At 43.4% G+C, this 9,117-nt stretch overlaps 1 protein-coding gene across 1 annotated transcript in view; it reads right to left on the reverse strand.

Annotated features, from left to right (window-relative positions):
* The window catches only part of LOC148321395 (homeobox protein Hox-A10-like), a 32,661-nt gene extending 30,964 nt beyond the window's left edge, over window positions 1-1,697 (reverse strand). The window contains exon 1 of the mRNA XM_088319179.1: window positions 1,592-1,697. The gene's annotated coding sequence lies outside the window, so the exon portion shown is untranslated. The remainder of the gene's footprint in view (window positions 1-1,591) is intronic.
* Between the last annotated feature and the right edge of the window lie 7,420 nt (window positions 1,698-9,117).

Below are 9,117 nucleotides of genomic sequence, written 5' to 3' on the forward strand. Positions count from 1 at the left end.
GGCACCTTTGCGTAATATTTCTCAAATTAGATTTTTGTATGGATTGATGTATTTTTCAGGGACGCACTCCACTTTCAGAGGCATTTTTTCATTATATTTCGCTGGACATTAGTGGCACGGTTTCGTATTAATGCACGGAAAACATTACGCTCTAGTTTTAATTCTATTGCACCCCCATTTTAAGTTAGCAGAATTTATATGCAGTATTTATCAAAATCGCATCTCTTTCTTCACAACACCACATGGACAAAATAACCAGATTATTTAAAATATCTCTCCGTATGGTACAGACTCTGCAAACAACCATGCACAATAATGAACCATGGACGGTAAATAAATAGAAGGAAAAAAAGCAGCACTCCTTTCCTCTTTATAACAGCAAAATTGTGACTAAGTTGTGGTCATTGAACATATGGCAGGTAATGTAAAAATAAAAACACTCATTGCAAATGAATATTCATCAATCTTCGAAACACACAAACGACAAAACACCTTCGGATCCCCGTCCACACGGTGGGTGCTAATCAGACGGTTCTGCATCCATGCGTGGCGCAACCAGCACCCCCCCCCCCAGCCCCTCCATCCCACCTCCATCTTGATTGATGGCCTTATTAACTGCAGTTCTTGTAAGTGTGACCACGCTGATTAAAATGCATATGTTCGGAATAATACACCGTTTAAGAAGCGCTCGCGCACACAGGCAGATTTATGTAAACTATCAAGGCTGTTTTCTTGGGAAGGGACGCGAGTCATTTAAATGTATACATAATTAAATACAAAGATACATCTATCAGACAGGTGCATCATAAAATATATATTTTTTTGCTGCGGAACGAAAAGGGGTAAATAAGCACGTTTAAGACGCATGCATAGGGTCGAATACAACAATTGCATTCCATTTCAGCAGAAAAATATTCAACATACGACCACATCATGCTTAGAAGAGCAACTTGGCACATAGCTCCCCTGCTTCCACTATATCGCACAAAGCATTTGGATAGGGGCGGTGCAGTGCAGATGTCCCAAAGTAAAGCGCATACAAACACACACACAGAAAATGTGGTGCTGTTGTTGAAATTGGCTTACATCCTAATTTACAGGCCCTTGTCGAAGAACGCAAAAGGGCTGGCGGAGGCGTGCGCGACCCAATCGCACCATAATGATGATGAATGGGAGATTAATGCGCATACAAGCAAGACAATTTAGACCTTCATCTGTTTAAATAGGCTTCCAATATCATTTGGAAGCGGGGGTCACGTTAAATCAATCGAAGGAGGGGGAGGAGGGGGGAGGCGTGAAAGTCATTCGAACCCGCGTCTTTATCAACATTATTTATGGCGCAGCCATGGACTAGCTGCTTACGTGACAAAAATAAAACAAGATATTTTTTTTTGGTAAAAGCTTAAAAAGGAGACAATGGGACAATTATTACAAGGCAAACGATGAAGCAAAAAATACTTAAAATTGGTAGTCAAAGGACTTTTGGGGTACACAGAGTACATTCGAAAACATAAAACACACCATAAGCAAATTTCGTTCAAAGCAGGCACAACATTTTTACAATTAAAGCTTACAAAAAAAATGAGCATACCTTTAGTCGACGGTACTCCTATCCAACAGGAAAGAAGAAATGAAATATATTCCCCAGTTGTAAGAAACCTGAGTGGTTTTAGTCACAACACGTTACATTCGAAGCATTGTTTTCCAAACGAGCTAATTCCACCGGTACATTTTTTGAATTGTACACACTTCCAAATGTACTTGGAATCTACCATTTGGGGAGGGGTGTTCATTAATTCACAGGTGTACAATTATCACTCAAACAATAACTCACACACATTAGGTTGTAGGAGTCAACAACAAGTTTTTATTCGAACTGATTAGAAATAAAATGAATGGAAAAAAACGACACGTTCTTCAGAGGATGCACCTTTCCACCGGCTTGTTAATATTGGTTTGTTCTTAGACCGTGTTCGTCTTTTGCTGCCATATTTTGTCTCAGGTGTGCGTGATTGTTTGTTGTCGTTGACGTCATTTCGATTTTAAATATTAAATGAGCAACCTGTCCATGGATGTTGGCTCGTTTCATTATTGTTTTTTTTTTGAATGAACACGTCGAGCAGCGTATTTTTGCCTTTAAAGCGGCAGCACTTTTTTTTTTTTTTTAAATAAAATGGAATGTTGTGCATGTTTTCATGTTTTGTCTCTGTCTAGGAGAACAAATAGCCTAAATTTGTTTTTTTTTTAACTATATATTTGGCTATAAGGCAAAATTCAGATGTGTTAAGAAATCAGCATGAGTGCAATGCATAAGGTATTGTTAGCATACTGAAGCAGTTATTTTTCAATTTGTATAAAATATTACAAAATGAACCACCTCACATCAACCCACAATGTGATTAATATACCAGTTAGCATTTTTAAAATAACAAATAAAGAGAGCCCAAAGCATTGGGCGTTTATTAAAACATTTTCATTTTCCAGTTTATACGATCTGGATAAAATTATTTACAGAGCTGAATAAATTCTCCAAAACATTACAAACACCTCTGTGATGCATTATACACTGTTGCGATTAATATTGAAGCTTATGTGCAAGTGTACCCAATGTTTTGAGGGATATACAATTATTATATGGTTGCTGGTCTCATGTATTAATTTTATTTTGATAGTCCAGCTGCTATCCTCATCAGAACATTTTCGTTTCGTGGGCCCTCTAACAGGATGCCTTGCATCGAGCAATATTGTTTAAAAATGATTTAATCAGCACTTTCTTTTATGACGCCGTGTTATTATTTTACAACCCACTCGACAGCCAATGGCTCTGTGGATGCGTCCAATTCTCTGCGCACTTCATTTTATTTTACAGCCCGCTCGCTGCGTTTACTGCTCGCCAACCATGGTGGCTGAGGGCCACAGGAAAGTTGTTGCAGTTTTTCCCCCACCCTGCCATGAGTCCAAAAAGGAGTTCCCACAGTATTATGCTTTTGCGTAGGTGTGAAATGGCAGAACATTTGAGACTTGAGCGAAATATGGTCATGTGACATGGGTCAACCATTTCTGGACACCTCACTTCATACAAAACAACCCATAATTGGGTCAAATTGAACCAAGTGGCAGGTCAGGCTACTGTTTCACTAAAATTGGGTTATTATTGACTCATCGGTTTCAGCCATTTCTCCCAAATTAGGCTACATACCCAGCAGTTTTCAGAGTGTGTACACACTCACACAAAACTGCATCCACGCATGGGGTATGTTCCCCAAACAGGGTGGCCCACTGCCGCAGTGATGAATCCTCATTAAGCCCCCGTCCTGCGACTGTCACAGCAAGCCTCCTGGTCCTGTCCCGGCAAACGAGTGTCAGGGCTTCCCCCTTCAGACTCCATGACGTCTTCGAACTCTCCCCACCCCCTCAGCACAGTGAAGCAGAGTGAGTTGTCCTCCTGACCTCAGAATGCTGCTGACCAACACTTGTGGTTGATAGCGTTGTCTGGAGGGAAAATGAAAATCCTCTCGAACCATTCTGCCTTCATTAGACTCAAAATAAAGATAAAGACGAGGGGTGTCCAAACTTTTTATTCCAAATATAGAATACATAGAAATAAATCCAGTTGCTCTTATGCTCTATCAAATGGTAACATATTATTGAAAATATTTTTTTTTGTAGTTGACTTCCCCTTTAACAAGCGATTGAATGTGATTGGTTAATTCTCAATTCAGGTTGGCAACGTAGCGTACTACTGTACGTAGCATAAGAAAAAGCCCAGTGCGTATTGGAGTGAAGCATGCTAAATTAGGGAGGTAAGGTTACACCATGGGAAACAGAGCAGTGGAGATAGTGGTACCAGATAGCGAGGGCATCAGAAGAGGAGCTAAGAGCCTGTGCTTAGTGGCCTAATGGATGATTTGAAAGCACACTCACACGCTTTGGCTAGCAGCAGACCTCCCTAAAACTATAAAACCGAGGTGACTGACAAGGTAGAGGTGGGGTCAAGTGTGTGTGTGTGTGTGTGTCCTATGATGTCGGGACATGATTCTGTTTACACAGTCATGCGGTGGAGACTTGCCTTCCTTTTTGGGGACAAACAATCATAAAAGACTAAAAGGGAATAGTTTCAGTTGAAATAATGTTGAAGTATGCACGTAGTTTGCTTTAAACGCTTTTGTTTTGGGGTTAAAATTCAGAATCTTTTATGCGTGCATTTTGTTTGTATTAAAAGAGCATTTTTGGGATACACTTGGTTAGGAAGTGCCTGGTCCTATGTGGCCTTATGCAAAATTATGGTTCACTTCAGAATTTACGTTGCCCATCCCTGACCGAAAACAAGCCACCATTAAAAGTCAAACTTGATTAAAAGATGTGCAGCTTGTGTGTTCTTACAAACGCGACGTCGATGATCACCACTCATCAAAAATGAGCGCGATGATTTCACATCTCATTATTATGCAGCCAGTAAAACGCGTGAGCAGTCGTGACCGGATGGCAAGTTTAATTCGACAGACAAGCCGACGCTGACGTATATATAGACCTGTGGCGTCTTCAGGTTGTGACTCACGGGCCAGGAAGCCAGATTTCGAGTTGGGGGGGTGCTTAAACAAGGAAGTCCTGTTTTGGTCATCCAAGGATTCCTCAGTTAAAATCTTTATGAGGAGAGTCAACGTCCCAAAATGAATCATGAATGTGTCAATATAGGAATAATGCATTGATAGAAATAATGTCGGGACGAGATGAAAAACAAGACGGCCATCGCGAGTGCACCAGAGATAAAGAGAGAAAGGAAGGAGGACGCACTTTATGGTGATGCTTTGTTTGTGACGGCCTGTCTGCTGGATGAAAACAGGGCCTCTTTAACTTCTCGTGGGTTAATGGAACTTTTATGAGTTTGTCCTGCAATCATGTAACCCCTGGCGTCTCCGTGCCTCTCTGCTCCCATGTCTCCCTCCCGTTCTCTTCTCGTTCTATCGGAAGGCAGATCAGAGGTGAGCCGCTGCGGCGTATCTGTAAACACTACTCTCTGCACGCCGCCTTTATGAGGACAGGACCACGTCTAAAATGGCGGGTGAGTCACTGGCCCGGATGAGTTTACATTGGGTAAAGACTTGTTTAGGCAGTGGTTAGTAGAGTCAGGTGGTGGAGTATGCACAAGCAGAAAAACTACTCAGGAAAGTTACCCTACCAAGAGGACATAATTGATTTCACTTTCTGCAGCGTGGCAACGAGTGCTTAGCTCAAATTAAAGAAGTGGCTCATTTGTTTTATTAGCCGCACACACCGAGGAGTCGTCGCATTGCTTTGCCGAACCCCCCCCCCGAGGCTTCAAAAGTCCGCCACAGGCATTAAAAAAGGTACATAAGGAAGAAGGGGGCGAGAGCGGGGATTGATGGAGAAAGGCATCCTAGGAAAATCTCCCGTCATAAAGCACGGCTGAGTGTCACATTCAGCTTTTAATGCTGAGCCATGACTCACACACGGGCTTGTCACGAGGAGTTTTATTCACTTCCATCATCGGAGTGTCGATTGCAATCACGGAGCTATCTGCGAGGCGTGATTGACGTCGTGGAGTCACAAGAATTGCGGTGGGAGGTGGAATGAGTGGGACAAAGGAGCTGAGCAGTGAAATCAGCTGCCATCCCATAATAAGGCTGAGATTCTCCAACTCTGAGTCAAGACAGGTACGCAACCAGCAAGACATAAAATTTAGATTCTTTTGAAGTACGTTTTATTTTAAACTTCAGTTCAACATAATAGTAGTTGATCAGCGCGGTGTGCTAGTGGATAGACGTCGAGGCTCACAGTTCTGAGGGCGAGGTTCGAATCACAACTCAAAACTGGAATATTGGCACTAACAAGAACATGTTAACACAAGATCCATGTAGATGTTAGTACGAAATATAATTCACTGCAATTATTCGAAAAGTGACATTTTTGGGTTACTTGGAATAAATGAAGCTGCAGTGAGAAGAACAATTTGCATACAATGTCTGACTAAATCCTTGAGGGAACATGAAGAACACTCATTTGGTTGACCGTCTTGACTCCTGATAGCAACTGCGATGCTGACGCAGCATCCGTTTGATACACCGTGATTATATAGCAACACGTACACTGACAATACAACATAAATCAGATTTGCACGACTGATATCAGTGCCGCACTGATGAGCTGAGAAAGGAGTTGTCATGAATGCCAAATCTGCGTGGATGCAGCGACCAATCATATTGCAGAGGGGATTCATTCAACTTTTATCACTGTCAACAGCGATTAAAATCTTTCTCTCCATCACCTTGAGATGTTTACCATCCTACTTCGTCCGGCGTTCATCACGGAAGTAGCCTAGTCTGCCTATTGGAGCGCTACAGGAATCTTCCGGCATTCTGCAGTTAGCAGTCAAGCCAGCCAGCTAGCAGCTGGTAGCCGACGCCAGCTACTTCTCCCAATTAATAAATCGGTCATGCTTACCCTCAACACTTCCTAAGCTTTTCCTGCTCGAACAAAGCTTCTCCTCAATATATTTACCCGCTTATCGCAGTCCGGAGCCAGTGTGTATGACATTTGTGTGCGAGAGAGAGCGGGAGAGCGATGACGATTTAGTTGAGTGGGTGCTAGATAAGAGATGACAGCCATGACGGAGGAATCCCATAATTTCGTGTCCAGCGAGGGTTTCATTCTGGGTGGGGGTGGGCCAGTTCCACTCTGTCAGGTGGTCTCCCGGCCTGTGATGGATGTGGCGGTACGGGACAGGTAACACGCAAAATGTTACCTCTGTCATATTGTTATAATCACTGTTGTTCGTTGCAAAACATGTTTTTGCGAAACTACAATAAGGCACTTTGAGATATTTTTTCCCTTTTAACAGTCTAAGCGTGGCAGATGTCCACTCGTCATTGTTTATAGATGGTCTGCTGATATGCAAAGAGGTGCTTTTTCGCCCAACCGAAAAGTCCCCCTAAGCGCCGTCGACTTTTATTAGAACGGCATAATAACGTTCCGTCACTCGACGCAACCAGCCGGATCTCGCCCTCCCGATGCCCACGGCCGTTTGGCCGCGATGGATTCAAGAGCTAATTTGTCACAGTCACCGCTGTCCCTCCCATTTTCTTGCGCTCCCTGCAGTGAGTGTTCAAGTCTCAGAGGATGCTTTTAGCATTCCATCTTAGTACAGCATCGAGATCTAGAAGACATCCATCCACCCACACTTACCACGCTGCAAGTCACTGGAATGACTTTAATGAGCATTTCATTTTGCCCCACTCGCCTTATATTCCGCACACGCGTGCATCACGATAGCGTGTGTGCTAGTGCGTGTCAAATCCACACTGCTCTAAACGAACCAATTATAGGTGTTTATGTAGCTTTAATGCTTGTAAGCGCCAGGAGAGAAACATTGCACCGCTCACCACCTAATCAATGAGGCCTTGAATGCTCCGCCAGCCCTCCCTTCCCATTCCTCTCCCCCTCTCTTTACACCGTCTTGCTCTCCCTTGTTCCATCTCTGTTCAATTAGCGCCAGACAAGCATAGCGTATCGGCCCAATTGGCCATGAAGAGAACTTTAAACAGAGCGAGATGAGGCCATTGCAGACATGCTCCATTCAGGACAATAAAAGTAATAAATCCTCAAGCTTGGCGGAATGTGTTGATATGCGTTTGATTGGATGCTGCGGCGTTGAATCGCATCAAGGTTCATAACCGCAACCCACAGTGAGTCCCATGTTGACTTCATGTGACAATGCACGCAAATTGACGTGAAGGAGAAAATAAAAGAATTAAATTAGTATTATTTTTAACTACAGGAACCCCTTTCTTGGTAGCTTTAGTTTTACAGTTACATTATGCAACTTTAACAATAACAGGTTTCAAAACAGCACCTGTAGCCTTTGCATGCACTACCCGGAGGCAGACAAAGATGAATGCGGTTTACCGGGATGCCGCACCACCCACTGGGTATTTAGGCCCCACCCCAGTGAGTTCGACGAGCTCTGTGGGGCCCGGCCCTGTTAGATAACGGTGATTATTCACGTAGGACTTGGTCTCCGTGGGTACCAGGCGGCGATGTCGTCTGACGGGGGAGATGATCACTCTTCCAATGAGAGTAATTAATATAATGAAGAGCTACTGAGCATGTGCACCGGTGTGTGATGAATAGAGTGCGTGTGCTGTCGTTACTCACAGGTGTCGCAAGCGTAGTGTGGGGAGGAAAGGGCAGAAAACACGCTTCGAATACGTACACTATAACACCACCAATGCGACTTATGATGACAATTTTTATTTTGATTGTGTGTCACTTGTTTACTGAATTGGACAAACTGTCAATCACGCAAAGAGAAAATGAAAGCACATGCAAGGAGCATGGAGGAAATGCTCACACTGAGCTAACCGCGTGATAAACTGAATCCAGGCTCCTGATGTAATTCATTCAAGGTATTTTTTTTTTTTTTACATTTTCTTTCATTCGACAGTGCAGCCCCACGTTACAAAAAAAAAAACCTCACAAATTTATTCTAATACAGATGTGATGCTATAATTAGCTGTCATCGTGACATGTTATGAGCTGGCCTACAGCCTGCCCGCAGTGAAATTATCTTCGCTAATGAACCTAAGCGGAATCAATGACTCAGGAAGGGGGAGGCGGTGTTGCCGACCAAACAAGACTTGTTTAGGTGCTGATGTTTACATGCTGCCGCTGTGCACCGAGTCCCGGGGCTAAATTATTATTGGCGGCGTTGTGGCAAAGATATCAAGTCCACAATACTTTACAGTGAGGGGCTTGTTATGCGCTGCTGGGCAAGCTATTATAGCAGCGAGTTTCCAGCAGCTAATTTAGCTACATGTCACAATGGGTGCTTTTGGAATGAATCACTCGGATGCTATAAGAAGCCAACGACACCATCCGCCAGGCCCCCCCGGCCATGTTGCATGACCCCCCCCCCACCGCTCTGATTGCTTATAAAGAACAAGACGTTAACCAGCAAAGAGGATTCAACAACAGTAATAATGGGGAAATAATGAAGAAAGTCACCCCGGGTATTTAGCATAGCAGCGGGTTTTAAAGCTGAGGCAGCAATGAAGGAAGTGGCTGCTTACCAAATAGGTTATTAACTTCAACGTCTTAAAA

The sequence above is a fragment of the Idiotropiscis lumnitzeri genome, chromosome 16, assembly GCF_059441095.1.
Source record: "Idiotropiscis lumnitzeri isolate Australia: NSW breed Sydney's pygmy pipehorse chromosome 16, RoL_Ilum_1.0, whole genome shotgun sequence".
In the NCBI taxonomy this organism is placed as follows: domain Eukaryota; kingdom Metazoa; phylum Chordata; class Actinopteri; order Syngnathiformes; family Syngnathidae; genus Idiotropiscis; species Idiotropiscis lumnitzeri.